Raw genomic sequence first — 19,603 nt, forward strand, 5'->3', positions numbered from 1 at the left:
CTGTCTTTTTGAATACTGTGAATTTTTTTCCATTTTATTATTTTTATTTTAGTTTTGAAAATTATTCAAGAATTATATTATTTCAAGCAGCTTGCAATAGTTTCCTAGATATCTAAAATGAAAGGAAATTGAATAAGAAATTTCAATCACTAAATATGTTTCACAAGTATATTCATACAGAATGCCAAACAATTATATTTAGCCCTGGAATGTATATCACATATTTTGTTTTTTCTTCATTAAAGGCTCACTCCAGCACTTGGTATAGGCTATGTATGACAGACATGGTTCAGTGTTTATAACTTTTAACATTAGTTGCCTATATTTAGAACAGTGGTAGTTAGTCTACAGGGGTGTCAAATTTGGAGTGTGCAGGAAAGTTATCTGGGGCTGGAGGATAGATTAGTGTGTGGCCTGTTTGATTATAACATCAGCAACACCAGCCATATCTTCAATTTTTTTCTGGGTCCTCTTCTCAACTGATTCCTATGAGGCCATGCAAATGACTGTTGCTGCCACAGATATCAAGCTTCTTCTAGGAACCAAGTCCAAAGCCGCAGCTTTATGGGCTGTATATGTAGCTGCCATCTGCACTTGTTTAGGAAGATAAAGGCTGGAACAAAACCTGTACATGAAGTTCCCAGTTATTCCACACTGGTTTCTAAAGCTTTTGAAATAAGTTAAAACATCACCCAATTTCTTCCTTAGAAATTCACAATATAGCACATATTTCTTTGAATGCCCTACTAACTCCTTCTTGTCTATAGGCACAATATAGACAAACAGAAACTATAGCATCATTAGCTCTCCCTTCAGGCTCCTCTGCTGATATATCTGTTTGAATGAATTATTTTACAATCAAATATATTTCAAGGGAGGTTGATTCTATCTGCCATAGTAGTGATTTCCTTGAATGCATTCATCATTGCTCGATCAGAACTATTCATTGTTCTATAATATTTTTTGTAGAACAAAAATCTTTTGTTGTTTTATCATTGATGAAAGTTCTCCATTCAGAGCCCACATCAATTGCACGGTCACCTACAACCACATTTAGAACATATATCACCAGTTCTGTAGTTTTCCACTAAAATTGCATCTGGATGGTTTGGACATGTGACTCCTGGAAGAACATCCAAATGGCTGGTAGATGCCATCTTTATAGCATTTTGATTTTAGCAACAAGCAACAAAAGACAAAATGAGAACTGAAAGAGATTGTCCAGTCTATTTTTTTTAAGTATTTCCTTTCACGTATGTTTATGTGTGTGTGTGTGTATGTATGAGTGTGCGTGTGTATGAGTGTGTGTGTCAGAGGGCTACAGAAAGAGAAAGAGAGAGAGAGAGGGAGAATAGCTCTAGGTATCAGAATGCACCCTTTCACATCTGTTTAGAGTTAATATCATACTACTACAATATCATACTATTATATCATACTATCATACGTGAAATGTAGAAATCTTACATATCTATAAATCTATTTAATCACCCTACCTTGGGCCCAATACTTCGTTATAGTTGCTAGGTATACTCTATATAAACATGCTACAGATGGACCAATGTCATCACTTTGTTTTCAATTAGCCCATGTATTTTACAGAATTAAGAAAAAAAAATGATTTGCATTCACTTAGATATCAAGACTAGAAGATGATAACATTAACTATAATTTAAAAGTATGTAAATATTTTCTCCTGCATAGCAATGAAAAAATCTATTTCCATATATAAAAATGTTAAATGAGTCAGGAAAGACAACACATGGGAAAATACTTAATATTTCAATATTTTCTTGCTTGTATTTATTGTGTTTATATGTTTATATTATAGTTCAAGATAATGTGATAGGAGCTTTAGAGGCCATAAAACTTAAGCCCGTGTTCTATACATATAGATATTACAACCTAGTATTTATGTTTTGTCTGAAATTGACTATATTCAATGATCTGAAATAGGTATCAAATACCTTCTTTTTCTAATTTTACCAACTTAAGATATTTGCTTTGACATAATTAGTTGATCATAACTCTCAAATCTGTGCATCATGTTTTTTGCTACTAGAATTCACTTCATTGGGACTGCAGAACAAGTTGAGATTAAACTTAAAAAAATATATTTACTAATACATGCAAGAGATGGGATGCAGGGGAGGGGTGGTGGTGAGAGGATTCACCAGAGTCGGAGTAGGGTACAGAATGGTAGATTTATTGAAATACACTGCTGAGGAGAGCAGTGGGCAAGACAGGAGAGGTCTGCTGCACTATGTGGGTTGCTCCATGGCCTGGAATCGAACTCTTGCTACAGTGGCTGCTGATAGCTTGATAGTGCTAAGACTTATACCCTTGAGCCATCAGGGGGGCCTGAGACTAAACTTTTAAAATCTGCCTCCAGAAGGCAGTCTTTCCTCCAAATTTCCTCACTACAACTAACCCAGAGTTTAATTATTCCTAATGTAGTGCAGTTCTAAGTGCTAGTTCCACGAAACCTGGCCTTCAATTTCATTAGTTTCAGATAAATTGTACTTTATGTGTTTGTTCATGCAACTTAGAAATTAAATGTTTTTTTTTTATTTTTCTTTAGTACATCTGGAGAATGTTTGATAACTTTTTAAAGAAACATAAAAATGAGATACATAAGTATAGATCTTCTTAAAAATTCAAATCCAGGGCCTCCCCTGGTGGCACAGTGGGTTGAGCACCGTGCTGTGAAGCTGTCCACAGCCCCTGAGGCACCGGTTTTATCCTGGCTGGCTGGCGAGGGTCCGACATCATGCTGCAGACTTCTCCTGTCATGCCCGCTGCTCCCCTCAGCAGTGTATTTCATCAGTCTAGCTGTTCTATTCCCCGCTCTGTCTCTGGTGAATCTTCTCACCATCTCACGCCTCTAACTCTACCCCAGTTCTTGTACAAATAAATAAAATAAATCTTTAAAAAAATCCAAATGCATAAAGAAGGTATCTGGATGCATAACATTCTCAAATAAGTTACAAAATTGTCATGAAACATGTGATGTTATATACTGGTATTCATAAATTGAGATTTTTTTAATTTCATATTAAATATTGTGGCATATAATCATACACAGATTCAGGTGTATTACACTAGCAAAAGAAAAGGACTCTGCTTTAGAAAAACAGATGTAATACCACCATATTCCCTTTGGTTTTTTATTATGCTTTATCCAAAATATATAAAGAACTCAAAACTAAATAACAACTATATGAACAATTTGATTGAAAAATGAGCAGAGAATTTAAACAGACACTTCACCAAGTAGATATACATTTCATTAACAAGAATATAAAAAGATATTCAGGACTTCCATGGTGGTGTAAGGAGTTAAGTCTCAGCATTCTGAAGCTATCCCCAGCCACTGCAGCCAAAGTTTAATACTAAGCCAGGGAGCTGACCCACATATGGAGCAGCAGACCTCTCCTGTCTCACCTGCTGCTCCCTTCAGCAGTGTATTTCAGTAGATCTGCCTGTTCTGCTCCCCAATCTCTCTGGTGAATCCTTTTACCTGCCACACCTCTGACTTATACACCAGTTCTTGAATGCATGTATAAATAAATCTTAAAAAAAAAAAAGACCAAATTAGTGGTTACCATAAGGGAAATGAGAAGGAGGTCGGTAAAGTGGGTAAAAGGAGTCAACTGTATAGTGAGAGATACTTAGAATTATAATGTTGAACATAAGTGTGTTACATACAGATGTTGATTTTTACTAATGCATACCTGAAACCTTTATAAGTTATAATTAAATATTGAATAAAATTTTAAAAGAAAAATTTTCTGACAGGAGACAAATTGGACAAATAATCCTAAAGACAAAGAGGAACAACATAGTTATGTTTATGGGCATAGAGATTTTCTTTGGAACCTATAGAAAATCTGATAGAAACTTTTTTTTTACTTCTCCCTTCTCTCATTTTATATATTTGCTACTTACTAATGCTAGCAATGTGCCAAATACTGTTTTACCCCTGCATATTTGCATTTAATTTTCACTGCATATCCATGAGGGGAGCTGGTATTTTTTCGTCATTTAATAGAGGAAGATATCAAGACTCAGAGTTTAAATAATTTATATTCTCTCTTTGAAGTGCCTCAGTAAATAATAAGAATTCAGGACAAGGTCTGTAAAATATCAAAATCTCTGCACAAAAACTCATATTTTTTTCTTCCTGGTTCATGAGCAGACCATGGAAAAGAAGAGCTATCTAAATAAGTCATAAACTTGAGTAAAGTCTCCTTATAACTAGAAACCCTGTTTACATTTCATCATGGAAATATCAACAGATATGGAAGATCCAACAAATTAGATGACTGTAATAGAAAGAATTTCAAAACTAAAATACAAGTCACCAAGTGTTCTGAAATAATTCCACAAAATGCTAGTAGTTATTGTTTACATATCACTTAAAAATATGTTTTGGATAGCAAACAAGTGTTAATTTAATAGTGGAATGCTATATTTGATTATAATGAAATCATTTAGTAATAAATAATGAACATTTTTCTTTCCTTTATTAAATTTTGCATTTATTATAAAGTGCAAAGTTACTGAATAACAATAAATTTCACAGCACTGGCAACCGGTGAAGTACAATTTTAAAGAAGCTATTTTCTGTGATTAACAGTTCTAATTCATTTGATTTCAACTACAGAAGAATTTATACTCTAAGAATTAGTTTGAAATATATACACTTGCAAATATTAATTTAGTATCAATGGCCAAAATACACAGCAAACCAACCAACCAACCAACCGATGACAAAACAAAAACACTAAAGCTATATTCCTTAGATTTATAAAACATGGCAATTTTTTTTTTCATTTTAGGTTTGAAAGTTTTTACAATGTAGTAGGTGAATAATTTCCAACCCCACAAAACAAAAAGCCCAAACGTTAGCTTCTGGCCAAGCCTACCTTCTAACAAATGCAAAGTGCCATGTTTCAAGCAAAATCAAAAAGAAAATCTTTTGAGGAAATTTAATTCCATTCCTGAGTATGAGCTACATCATGTCTTTCTTAAAGACCACTTCTCACCAAGGCAAGGAGACGACTCACGACTGAGGCAAAAAACAAACAAACAAAAAAATGGTCTTCAAAGTTTAATTTCATTTGCAAAATAGAAATTCAATGAATAAGAAACTCTCCTGATTAAATGACACATCTCTTTAAGGAACAATATTCCTAGGCTTAGAAACCAGTATCAGGACAATTTTCAGTCTTTAGGTAAACCAGAAATCTTAGTATTTATTAACTTAATTAAAATATTTACTTTCTGGGGAGGAAAAAATCATGACAATACAATCAGTATTTGGTACTTGGCTTTTATGAATAGTTTCATAATAGAAGTTTTATAGAATATTTTCTTTTTATGATTTATGAAAATTCACTTCTGCTTTGACAAGAATACCAACATTTCCAGTTTTATATCTTGAGTTTTTTTGTATTTTTTAATCAATTATTACACTACTTGAAAAGTGTGTGAATCTCTGTTATAATGTTATCTAAATGCTGAAATGTGTGGAAAATAAAGTTACACATTGGAACACTATACCCCAACTTTATGGTAAAACCTATTTCAAAATACTGGCCACTAAATAATATTGGCTCACTAAATTTTTGTTTTGAGTTAAACAATTTTGATATTTTACAATGTAAGAAATTTTTATTTGGTTATTCCTAATACTCTGTGATGAGTAATTAGTGTATAAGAAAAAATAAAAAATCTCCCTCTTTCCAAAGAAAAAAAAAGTTTTCTTGTTCCTGATAAGCAAAGTTAAAGCACTGGGGAAATAGGATTAAAAAGTATCTAATTCCAAAAAGAACAGAACAGGCAGGAAAAGTAGAAAAAAATAGCTTATAGAAGAGAAGCCTAACAAATAATTCCATAGTCAGGTAATCAAGGTCCACATCAACAGTCATAAATCATGTTGGTAGTGCGTATCTTGGATATGTGATAAAAATGGTGCATTGCCTGTATACTATTTTTTTCATTAACATGAAATCCTACTATCATTATGAGAAAATCATCGATAAAATTCCAATAGCAGGACATCCTCTTACATGCCAGAGTGAGGAGCACCCCAGAACCTCCAAACCTGTTTGCTCTAAACAAGTTCTGCCATCCACTACATCTATACAAAACATACTCTACTGTGTAAGTCCATTACTGGGAAGGAACTTTTGTGCAACAAAGAAAAGACAAAGAATATAGTTTCCAGATCAAGTACCCGTATTATCCAGCCTCTCGTGGGTGAATGCCCAGTCAAACAGAGTTGGCCAAAGCAGAGCCACTGAGGCCTGAAAGCCTACCACAAGTCTAAAGCATCTTCTGGTGAAGAGTCAGAAATAGAAAGACAAGTCTGGAAGGAAAAGAGCAAAATCAAAATTAAGACACATGCTGCATTGTTAACCTCCCCTTGGACTCTTACATCTGTTTCAACCAGTTCAGGACCAAAAAGCAAGTGCAGTTTCTTCACATGTCTCTCTGTTCCACCTGCCTCCTCCAGGTCTTCTTCTGGCTCTCCAGCCTTCTTCCTTCCTTCTCCAGTCTCCTCTCTACCTTTGTCTGTAAGCTCAGACCAAAGGTAGAGAGTTGGGAAACTGGAACCTCCCCTTTCCCTGGAGACCACCTTGTTACAATCATATAAAAGTATGATCAGCATTCCTTAAAAGAGTCAATGTCATGAAAAGCTGAAAAATATCACAGTGGAGAGGATGCTAAGTAGAAATGACAAATAGATGCAGTGTAAATTTCTGGATGGGGTCTTAGAACAGATAAAGGATGCCAGGTCAAAATTAAGGAAATTTAATGAACTATAGTCTTTATTATTAACAGTGTATCATTATTTCATTATATGTGATAACTATTCACTGCCTTGTTTTAAAGTGAAGCCCATTAAAAACAAAATGGAAGATCTACAGTAGGATTTTGTATACTGAGAAAATGTCAGATAAAGAAATGTAAGGCTTTCTGGTAAGCAGAAATATGTCCAGAAAGAAGAAATATGTAAATTCACAGCAGAGAGGAAGAATGTTCAGAGAAATAAGAAAGTTGACAGGATTCAAGTTTCATACATAATAATGTACATCTGCAATCTTAAAATTTTCTCACTTTGGACTCAAAAGTCTATTATTTTCTTGGCTATCCACTCAATAATAATGTGGTTTTGGGCAAGTCATTTGTTCTCTCTGAGATTCTGATCTCTGATTATTTGTGAAACATGTCTTGAAGGGCTATTATAAGAATGAATCAAATTTCTATAGAATATAGCTTATATTTTTGGATATCTGATGAAATAGATTAAATAGTTGCCACACATACACTTAAATCATATACCCTTGATATGATGTGATGAAAAGGGCACTTTGCCTTTGTGGCATTATTCTCAATAACATGAAATCCCACTTTTGTTATGAGGAAACCATCATACAAATTCAAATAGTAGGACATCTTATAATTCATCTGATCAGTAATCCTCAAAAGAGTCAAAGTCATCAAAAGCAAAAAAAAAAAAAAAAAAAAAAAGAAAGAAAAAAGCCCACAGGGAAAAAAAGGTATCTTGTAATTACTGACACCAATAATCACTACAGGATTGCCCCACAGCTAACAATTGCACTGAAAATGACTCTAAGGAGAAAAAAAAGTGAAAATTTGTATGTATTAACAGACACTTCTATGTTATATATGATAGCAAAAGTTTAAAAATCAGCACTAATCTTCAAAAATAAGTTAAATTTTTAAGTTAAACCTTAAAGCATGATGTCAAATTGTAGTTACTCCAATTTATAGTTATATTTAAATATCTATGGAAAAGAAGATCAAAAGAAAGGACTAATGAAGATTCTAGAAATTATGGTAGTAGACATGACTTAAACATTTTATTTTCTGTATTTTTTTCTACATAATTATTTTGCTTTGTGGTTTAGTAATTAAAATTAAAATATAGAATATGTGTATAATAATGATATAATTCTGATTCTAACATTCAAGACTTAGGGGACATTTACTCTGAATTAATATTAATAAAATATTCTGCCTTCAGAAAATATTTTTTAAACAAACTCATAGTAAAATGGTTTAATTTTATAATAGAACTTATCATACTATATAATGTTATTTATTTATTTTAATTTTGTGATTACAGTTTTACTCCATCAAAACATCTGTGCAAAACCCTCCCTATCACCTGTTTGTTCCCTGTTTCCGGGTAACCAGAAAATTTTGTCACAATGTCCAAGATTTGCTTTTGCTTTATTTTGTCAGTGTGTGTATGTGTGTGTGTGTGTTTGTGTATACCTATATATTTATTTCCCTGTGAAACCATCCAATAGCTGTCTTTTTCTTTCTAACTTATTTCACTTAACATAACCACCTTGAGGCCCATCCATTTTGTTCCAAAAGGCATCTTTTTAAATGGATGAATATATATCCCCCAAATTTCTTTTACCATTTATTTGTTGATGGGCAGTTAGGTTTGTTCTATGACTTTATTTCCTGATCGGTTCCCCTGATCTATACTGCCATGTCAGTGGTGTAATTAGGTCCCTTACAATTACCATAGGTTTGTCATAGTTGTTTCAAATGAATATATCATTGCTTTATATAACTAAGTGTCTTGTTTAGTTGCAGACATATTAATAACAGTTACAGCTTTTTGTTATATGGTTCCTTTGATCATTATATATTGTCCATCATTCTTCCTGATAAACTAGACTTTCAGCTAAAAAAAGGTGATCTTTTTAGCAATTCTTTTCTGTCTAAACTTGTAAGACCTTGTTCCAATCTTTAAGCTTCTTTTTGTCTTTTGGTTTTAAATGGGTCTCTTGTACACAAAGTAGTTGAAAATTTTAACCCAATTTGTAATTATTTGCCATTCAATTGGTGGGATCAGGCCACTTAATATATGGTGATTATTGATATTTATTGTCTATTAACAGTCGTTCTATTTTCTGATTTTTGATTGTTCTATCTTTCTGTTATTTATCCATTCACTTCTCTCTGCTCTTTAATTTGGATGTCTTTTAGCATCCAAATTTATTTTTTGTCTATCAATTTATTTTTTGTCTGTGTGCTTCTATTTTATTTTTTTGGTTATTATAACCATGGAGCTATGCCTAACTTACTATTTCTAAAAATGTCCTTTATGAGCTGGTCTCCAAGAAGGGAGAATCTTGTTCTACCCTCCCCTTGGGTGTTTTGTTGTTAACTCATAAAATTCTAGTTCCTGCTTCTGATTTTCTAATCTTAGTGTCATTTTGCTCAGGGTTTTGTATCTTTCTTTTTTTCTCTTCTTGGAGGAGAAATCCTTTCAACATCCCTTGTAGGGTAATTCTTGTAGTGATAAGTTTCACTATTTTTTATTTCTCCCCCATGTGTGATGGTACTTTTGTAGGATAAAGTATCCTTGGCTGGCAGTTCTTGAATTTTAGGATTGTGAATATTTCATTCCACCCACTTCTTGCCTGAAGGGTAACTGGGGAAAATTCAAAGAAAACCTAATTGGATGCCTTTGTGACTCTTTCTTTTTCTAACTTCCTAAATGTTTTTTAACTTTGATTTTTGATAATTTAACAATGACATGACTTGATGTATCTCATTTTACATTTAGAGGTTTGTGTGTTTTCTCACCTTTCTAGACATCCATGCTTAATCTATCCTTTGGTTTGGGACATTTTTCATTTTCTACTTCTTTGAATATAGTCTCTGCTCTCTTCTCTCTCTCACCTTTTGGGATATCCATTATTCTTATGTTTCCTCTTCTCATTGAGTATGATATTTCTCATAGGGTTTCTTCATTTATTTATGGCTTGTTGCTCTCTTTCTAATTGGGTAATTTGTATATTTGAACCTTCTATTTCTGATTTTCTTTTCTTCTGCAAGTGCAATTCTATTTAAAGTGCTTAGTATTTATATTTTCATTTCACTCAGAATTTCTTTTTGTGTTCTTTTAATATTGTTGATTTATTTGGTAAAGAACATTTTCTGTTCCTGAATCTCCTTTCTAAGATTTAGCACCTCCCTTTCAGGCTTTGATTGGTCTCACATAACTCCTTTAGCATTTAATATTGCCATTATAAATTTTTTGTCTGACAGGTTCTCTATTTCTGCATCCTTTATATATGTTCCAGACTCCTGTTCTTCTCATTTTCCTTTTCCTTTTGTCTTCATATGTTCCTTGGTTCCTAGAGTATCTACTTGTTCTATTCACAAAGTGAAGGAATCAGCTAAGAATCATTGGTATAAATGGAAGACAGTGGTGGTGGAAGTTTTTACAAAACTTGGTGGAACTATTTCTCAAAATGTTCTATCCATCTTAGCTAGTATTTCTGCATCCTTTATATATGTTCCAGACTCCTGTTCTTCTCATTTTCCTTTTCCTTTTGTCTTCATATGTTCCTTGGTTCCTAGAGTATCAACTTGTTCTATTCACAAAGTGAAGGAATCAGCTAGGAATCATTGGTATAAATGGAAGACAGTGGTGGTGGAAGTTTTTACAAAACTTGGTGGAACTATTTCTCAAAATGTTCTATCCATCTTAGCTAGTATTTAGCATCCTCTAAGTAAATTTGATTCTACTTAGTTGTCTTCCCAGGGACTCTAATATTATTTATATATGTGAATATTTTGAACAATGAAAACTTGCTTACATAAATCATGAACTGTCTTCTGGTTTCAAGTATTCATCTACTATATGTTATAATCAAGTTTATATTATTATAAAGTAAGGTCTACACCCAAGCTATGCTGATGTCAAGATGCTGAGATATCACTATATGAAAAATAGTGTGGGAACTGAGTCCTGCTTCCCAATACATCTCTAGATAATATCTCAGTAAGGGCAACTTTTTGAAATCTAATTCTATTCTATACTTTCTATACTATTATATAGTATATAAATTGTATGGATGTACTTCCAAGTGTACATAAAATCTTTATGAGATATATAATTCTCATTTTCTAAATAAAAAAACTGAATTATACAGAAATTTAAAAATCCACTACCAAAAACAAAAACAAAAGAAGCAATCAATTTGGGTTTGCAATAGCTCACTTCTTGAACAGTGCTTCTGCCCTTGGAGTGTATCAGTGGTTATCGATTACAAACACACGTTGATACAGATGGTTGATTGTTTTAACATACTTCACATTTGCAGATGTGTAAGTAGCCTGCAGCATTTTCATATACATCCCATACAACTGAGTAATTTACTCATTAGACACTGGTAAAGTAATACATCAATAACCTAAGAGAACAGACCATTTTTTGGGAAAAAATGTTCAAATTCTCATTTGCTTGGAGTCTGATATATATATATATATATATATATATATATATATTTGATAATCAGTACCACAGTTTGTGCTAACTCATGTGGCTGAATATAATGGGGGGGGATACAGTTACAACAACAATAACACAAAACCAAAAATTCAAACTAACCAATAAAAAGAGATCATTGGCCATTTATGGAAGGAAAAACTCAAAAAAGAAAATAAATGAAAGTATGTATAATCCCTAGGAAATTTAAGTCTAGCATTCTCTCAAAGGTGGAAGTGTGATGACTGCAGTTTTGTTTTCTGTTAAAAATTTGGCTTTTGAACTATGATACATATATAGAAATAGTAATATGCCAACATTAGAGCAAATAAAAACTTAATTTGTTCAGAAAAGCAATTAGAACTTTTGATGAGAGTGCAAAATCAGTAGGCTACCTAAAATGATTTATTTTCTCATCTACCCCAAAAAAGTTTGCTACACAAATTATATAATTAATAACTTCCAGAGCTGTTACTCTCCTTTTCCTAATTGCTTGTGTTCATTACATAACATATGAAATTATTATTAATGACACTGTAAATATAGTAGAGCTCTAGTATATAAAAACATTCTTACTTTTTAATTCATTATGTTGCTCTGTGCCATTTGTTTCATCTTGTACCAACAATTTTTTCAAGTTTTTACAAAGATTTAAAACTTGTAAAATTAATTCACTTCTATATATCAATGTCAAGTCTATTTGGCTCACTTTTATTTCTTGGATGATTGATGTGTATGTACATATATATATATATCTCAACAGTTTACACATATATAACAGTTTTAATGCACACTTTTAATTGAAGAGAGAGCCCAAAGAGATTGCCATATAAGGGATGTTAATAATCAAGTGAATGAAGTTCTCTTATAAAGGAAGCGTCACCAGCAGATGTTTACTAAGGACAAACAAGCTTAAACCTGCTCATATTCTCCTTAATACCAGTAATGATAAATATACATATATGTTACTAAAAGCAAATGACTCAAAAGTGGAATTATAAGTACTTAATAACATTTGGAATAATGAGGTACTTGGTAGTCGGCAATTTTAGCTACCTAGGATAGATTTCCCATTATTTTGATAGCCTTTTCATCTGTGAAATCCACTTCTGTGCCAGCAAGTACTTTTAATGGGAATCCCTAATTAGTTTAGAGTGAAAAATGTGACTTGGGTTTTCGCCAATTAACACATCACATCTCTCTAGTCAGAATGATTGCCTCAGAAATTATCCATCTCCTTATCAGAGTGAATGAGATGTACATGCAGATCACTGTAAAGAAGACTTGTACCCAAAGAGACTTGAACTTTGAATTTCTGGGGTCTGAGAATAGTGGAAAAATTAAAGATAAATTGGGTTTTGGTGACACCTTTTGTGTCAAAACTAAACTCTGGTGTCCTAAAATATAAGCAATTTTTTTTTCTCTAATATGATTAAAATAGTTTGAACTGATTTTTCCTGCAAGAAATTATTTGTAACTGATAGTGAAAGTTGTCACTAAAACCGTATTTGTATCTTTATTTTTCAGCTCCACAAAACATCCAGGGACATCTATGTAAGTTTCTACTATTTTTTTTTTATTTATTTTCCAGGGAGAAAACATAATGGATTCAATAAATGTATATTTGTCAATAAGTTAATCATCTAAAATTGCTTATAATGTCAATATATAATTTATAAAATGTGAAAACCACTTAATTTGGTTAACATATACTGTTTATAGTACATAAATTGGAATAAAATTACTTGACAAAAAAAATGCTATCTTTTGTGTTTATAGAGTACCTTTCAACTATATCACACAGCTTCTAAAACATTCCACAGACACTAATTTTTGTTGCTTTTGAAAAAGACTATGTCTGCTTATCATTACCTTATACAGATCTCTATACCAATGCAATACCAAACAGTCTTAATTATTTTTTTCCACATGAAATGAAGACAATATTTTTTACTGATTACATAAACTGTGCTGGGAACTGTCAAATGCTGTATAATTTAACCAAAGGTATTATAATCCCAATTTTCATTTTACAATATCAAACAATGGGAATCAAAATTAAGCAGGAATAAAAACTGAAATTTAAGCCCAAGTAACACAACTCTAAATTGAGAATTTGTTTTCTAGCACACGGTGTCATTTCTGCCAAATCTTGCAATCTTGGCTAGCAGTACATGGAAGACAATGTCAAGATTCTCTGTCCATTTTCATTTCCTCTGGTTTTGTTTATTTTTAACTCTATAGATTATTTCATTCTAAACATCAGGGAATGTGAACATCAGTAATCTCTCTATATTATAGCTCTAAACTTTCAATGAAAGGAATCTAATTGCCTTGGTTTTTATCATTTGCTGTTTTTACTTACCACAGATGAAGAAATAGAATTGAATATGATTTGCGGAGGGAGCACCTTTCTAAAAGACAGGGGTAATGGAACTTTATGAAGAACATTAGTTGAATGCAGTAGACAAAAAAAAAAAAAAAAGATAATCACTACAACCTGAATTTACCACAAAATGAAAAGTGTAGAGGAGCAACGATACTCAAGAAATATATTCCAGGTATTTTATGGCATTTTTATATCCTATTTTAGCAATTATAGTAGCCAAGAAACTGAATTATGTCACGAAACATGATCATCCTTTGACCATATCTGGCACAGTCTTATTAAAATGGTATCATCATATAGAAAGTATTTCACATCTCTATGCCTCATTTTGTTCACCTGTAAAATAAAGCTATATATATATATATATGGCATGAGTTGCTGTAATGTTGATGAGGAAAAAAGAAATTCTGGTCCACTAAACTACGATATTCAAAAAACCATTTTCATTAAATGTCATTTAATGTCCAACAACACATAGCCAACATTAAATGAGGACAACTTACTGTACCACCAGGCTTATTAAATATATGAGGTATATTATAAAGATAGAACCATCTGTTTGAAACATTTACCATGACACCTAGCATACAGTGGGCCCTCCCTTTATTCACTAAGTTTTTACATGATCATTACAGAGATTAAGTTCTATCAAGTAACATTTGAGATCATAATAATTTACAATGGATATAAGAAACTTCTAGATACTCTCTTCTCTCTCTCTCCCCCCCCTCTCTCTCTCTCTCACACACACACACACACACACACACACATGCACACACACACACTATTGAAAAATAGAGAATTTTACACTTTGTAAAAGAACTAGTCATCACACTTAGTGAAAAAACACTGGGTAAAATAAAGTGATAGAAATCAGAGGAAAGACAGTTTTATGAAAAGCTCTGATGTCCACGAGTCTATGGAATACATTGGGATATTTGAATTTGGGAAGAAGAAGAAAGATGATAATAGAATAAAATCTTAATGTCACTTTAAGACTTTGTCTCATTCTTTCATTTTTATCTCTTTTGGGTGAAAACACTCTTGCTCTCCATTTTGCCTCTTAATACAATGCATGATTACTCTTAAGAAACATGGGTAAGGCCTGTTCACCCTCTATTTTCAGTTAATTTTTTTACACTTTTTATCTTACCAACATTTCACTTCCAAGAAGCATTTGATAGCATATCAGGTCTGATATCCAGTTAAATTATTTATTGATGTTGATAAGTGGACCTGTGTGTTTCCATATACAAAATAAAAATTCTTATTTTAACTCTAGTTCTTCCTCTTCCCGCTCCACCCCCTCCTCCCTACCCACCCTTCCCCCAAACAAGAACTGGGGTACAGGCCAGAGGCGCGGGAGGGTGAGAGGATTCACCAGAGACAGCGGGGAGCAGAACAGGCAGACTGACTGAAATACACTGCTGAGGGGAGTAGCAGGTGAGACAGGAGAGGTCTGCTTACCATGTGGTTTGCTCTGAGGCCGGCAGGGATCGAACCAGCACTACAGAGGCTGTGGACAGCTTCACAGTGCTGCACTAAATCACCTGCACCACCAGGGAGGCCCTTGACATTTTTTATACTGTTCTATATAGGTGAATATTTCCTTCCTGAGATGTATTAACATTTTTATTAAAGCTGTAGAGATTATTCATAATTCTTTTGTAAAATATAAGTTAAAATTAAATTGCTTTATATACAACTTCTACTGCATATGGTAACAGCTTTAAATACAAATTTATGCTATAGATAATAACTATAACAAGCAGTTTTTTGTACTTTCATGTGGGCACAGACATGCTTACACACCTGTGTGTGTGCACACATACATATCAGAGTTTAAGTGCTAAAATAGATTAAACCATTTCAAAAAATCAGGTATCTCTCTCACCTAGTTCTTTATGATTAACCAAGAGAGGTATTCCCAATGTCCTAGAGTAATAATACAAGTTGAGCCCCTCAGTGATCTATTCTCTTTCTCACTCCTGATTAGATAATTCCGTTGAACATAAAATGTTACAATGCCAGGGTTTTGCCACATGCATGCTCCCTAGAAAATTTTTATTCTTCGATATTTTGTAAGAAGAATAAACACTTGAAATATAAGTAATTTAAGGTCCATCAAGAACATTAAAAGCTTTCTTGGGAATGGTGAAAAATAAAATAGGGAAAACTTCAGAATCAGCAAAGAACACTTTGCTCTGTTTTGCTTCTTTTAAAATAGGTAGTGCACACTTGGCTGAGGGAAATTAGGTCAAAATGCAAAGGCCAAGAAAAACTCTTTTCTGTCTCCTCTTTTACTCTTCCATGCATTCTGTATATTTTTGGAATGAGGAAACATCAGAACTCAATTAAATAGCAGAGGTGGCACTTCAGAGGTGGCATTTCAAGGAAAAAAATCACTGTCAGAAATTTTAGTAGTCACTGAAAGAACTGGGTGTTTATGGCAGAAACAGAAAAGTGGACAAATATAACTCCAAGAACTGAGCTTTTAGAGACAATATTTGTAAAATTTCTTTCCTGTATTCTCTACTTTTACCTCTTACACTAAGTAGTCTCTATATCACTAAATATTTTCCAAGTTTCACGGTTGCTGTTTTTCTTCAAACTTCTGTAATCTCTATTTGTGGCTTTTTCCACCTCAATCTCTCTGTAAGGGTTCATATATCAGTTCCAAATTAATTCCACTTTGAGCTATCTTGGGATACTTCTCTATTCATTAGATTTTTCATTAGATTTGTCGTGTTGCCTTTGGGTTAACAAACTTTCAACTTTTCTTGACATTTTTATGGCTTAACATCTACTTTAGTCAAAAACAAAAGGTGCTAGACAATGTCTATAGCCATATCTACTTTCTGTCTTAGGAATTATAACCAAGAACATACTCTTAAGGATATCGGGTTTTAAAGATCTTTCAAAACCTACTAGGCATATTTATGTCTTCTAATGTGACTTTTTCTAAGACTTCCTTCCAGTGAATATAATTATTCTTTAAGCTAGCTATAGGTTTATTTTTCTTATATTCATGCATATAGCTGCATGATTTCATAATCACCAACTTTTTCTCATAATTGCAAATACAAATATTTTCATTAAGATTAGCAATTAAAGATATGTTTGAGTCCCCTCATAGATATATAAAATAAAATAAGTCTACTAATTTCTTTCAAAGCAATGAAATTGTTATCTAACAAGGATTTAAAAAGTAATTACACGAAATTGTTAGGAAATTTGTATCTCTCTTTGAAAGTGGGCCCCACACAAACCTGGTATACACAAGGTTTATGTATGTGTGTGCGCATGTGTGTATGTGTATACACACACACACACACACACACACACACACACATATATATATATATATAGGTCAGTGACCGGGTTGATGACTTCCAGATGTTAAAATTTCCCTGCTTCAGGGCCTCCCTGGTGTTGCAAGGGGTTAAGCACAGCACTATGATTCTATCCACAGCCTCTGCAGCATGAGTTTGATCTCCAGCCTACCATGGAGCTACCCACATGGCACAGTAGATCTCTCCTGTCTCACCCACTGCCTGCTGCTCTCCTCAGCAGTGTATTTCAGTCAGTCGGCCTGTTTATCAGTCTATCTCTGATGAATGTTCTCACACCCTGCACCTCTGACCTGTATCCCAGTTCTGGTATGCATAAATAAATAAACCTTTAAAAATAATAATAAACTTTCCCTGCTTCAAACTGTGTTCAGTGTTGGATTTCTACTGCTATGTGCAGAGCTTGTGAATCAGCCTTTGTTGACATCTACAATTGCCTCAGACTTAAAGGTTACATATTCTAGAATTAAAAAATAAAAAAAAGCATACCTACCTATATATTTATGTATGTAGAAGGAAGAAGAAGAAGAAGATAAAAGGAACAAATATTTATTATATTTATTATGTTTATTATATCCAAATAAACATGTAGAAACTGCCATGTTATTCTCACAAAGAGCTCTGAATTTAGGGCCTGCGGTGGTGCAGCAGGTTAAGCACAGCACTGTGAGGCTGTCCGCAGCCTCTACAGTGCATGTTTGATTCCCAGCCTGCCAGGGAGGTACCCACATGGCATGGCAGACCTCTCCTGCCTTGCCTGCTGCTCCTTTTAGCAGTGTGTTTCGGTTGTCTGCCTGTTCTGTTCCCCACTCTGTCTCTGGTGAATCCTCTCACCCTTCCTTGCTTCTGGCTTGTACCCTAGCTCTTGTATAAAAATAAATAAATCTTTAAAAAAAAAAAAGAGCTCTGAATTTAGAATCAAAGGGACACACATTTAGCCTTACCCTTTACACTTATTTTATGAGAACTATAATCATTCTGAGCTTGAATTACACATGTGTGAAAAATGAGCATAACAGACTCTACCACTTAAGATTGTTGTAGCAATTAAAGAACTATTGTATATTGTAAATTCTATTTACATATAAAATATTATCAAATACATATTCATGTAAATCCAATCTCTGGTGTCCTTTTCCTAATTATTTCATCCATAGAGAAATATTTTAAAGGACTGAGAGATAGTTCTATAACCTTAATGGGTCTATGACCACAATTATCAGAGACTAACTTCATTGGTCTGAACTTATCTTATAGAGGGTCTTTTATAAGATATATTTAATTGCCCCTGGGATTGCCGGGAAATGTCAAACTCAGGAGATATTGCTATAAAATGTAGAAAATCCCTTCATGCTGTTTGTCTCTGACTTCCTTGAACATCTCTACCTCAGCATTCACAAGGCTTCCTGGCTATTATATTATTTTTATCTGAGACCAATAACTCATTTAAATGAAAAAAAAAAAACTTTCTCTCATTGAGCTCAATAGTAACAAACCTGAAATTTCATCAATCACTGTTGTTACTTCACAGAGAATTTGGACAAGATATCAGATTATGATAGGAGAATAATTTCCTGGTAATTTAACAAAGATTTAATTCTGTTTGAATGTAATGTGGAAGCAAATGATTTTGACAGAATAGTCTCCTGCCTTGGGTACTCTTATAAGATTCTTTTCCTTTTAAAGTTAAGTTCTTTTGATTACAGATGTCATGTCTCCCACAATAGTAGTTATAAGTTTGTCTTTTCAAATGAAAAATGAAGCTTGAGGATTTGATTGCCTTGTCATTTAACAGCATTATCATGAGAAACTTTTTCTCCTAAGTCAATTTGAAACAAGAAAACAATAAATTTTCAACTCAGAGTTCTCAATATTCTTTTCATTTCCATTACATCACTTTGAAAGAAAGCAGCACCTTTGAAGACATATGTGTAAATAGCAACAGTTAAAAATGCAGATCCTGGGCCTCCCCGGTGGCGCAGAGGGTTGAGCACAGCACTGTGAAGATATCCACAGCCCCTTCAGTGCAGGTTTGATTCTCGGCTGTCCCGGGAGATGGCCACATGTCATGGCAGACCTCTCCTGTCATGCCCGCTGCTCCCCTCAGCAGTGCCTTCAGTCTTCTGCCTGTTCTGCCCCCTGCTCTGTCTCTGGTGAATTCTCTCAGCCTCCCACACCTCTGGCCTGTACCCAGTGCTTGTATAAATAAATAAATCTTTAAAAAAATGCAAATCATTAACTTGAGTTTTTTGGGGGTGGGAGGCGGGGAGGGGAGAGATTGGGGTCAAAATAAGGGAGTCGCAATTGTATGGGGAATATAAAAATTAAAACAAAAATATATATATATATATAAATGCAGATCCTTAAAGGCAAAATCAAGAGCCATGGACAAAATGAAGGTAGGGAAATTGAACATTAGAAGCAATAATCCACCAAACAATAATCCACTGAGTTCAACAAATATCTTTCCAATTTCCCACAGTTGATGTAAAAAATACTACACATAATTCAAAAGATGATCTGGGTACAGAAGAA

At 33.4% G+C, this 19,603-nt stretch overlaps 1 protein-coding gene and 1 pseudogene across 2 annotated transcripts in view; both read right to left on the reverse strand.

Annotated features, from left to right (window-relative positions):
* Positions 1-19,603, reverse strand: part of LRP1B (LDL receptor related protein 1B) — a gene marked incomplete at its 3' end in the record, with an annotated part of 1,731,654 nt that overhangs the window by 914,550 nt on the left and 797,501 nt on the right. The window lies entirely within an intron of this gene.
* LOC311184643 (transcription initiation factor IIB-like) lies at positions 341-1,157 on the reverse strand (annotated as a pseudogene). The gene has a single exon. The product of its transcript is annotated as a transcription initiation factor IIB-like (transcript).

Source organism: Talpa europaea (assembly GCF_964194135.1).
Source record: "Talpa europaea genome assembly, chromosome: 1".
In the NCBI taxonomy this organism is placed as follows: domain Eukaryota; kingdom Metazoa; phylum Chordata; class Mammalia; order Eulipotyphla; family Talpidae; genus Talpa; species Talpa europaea.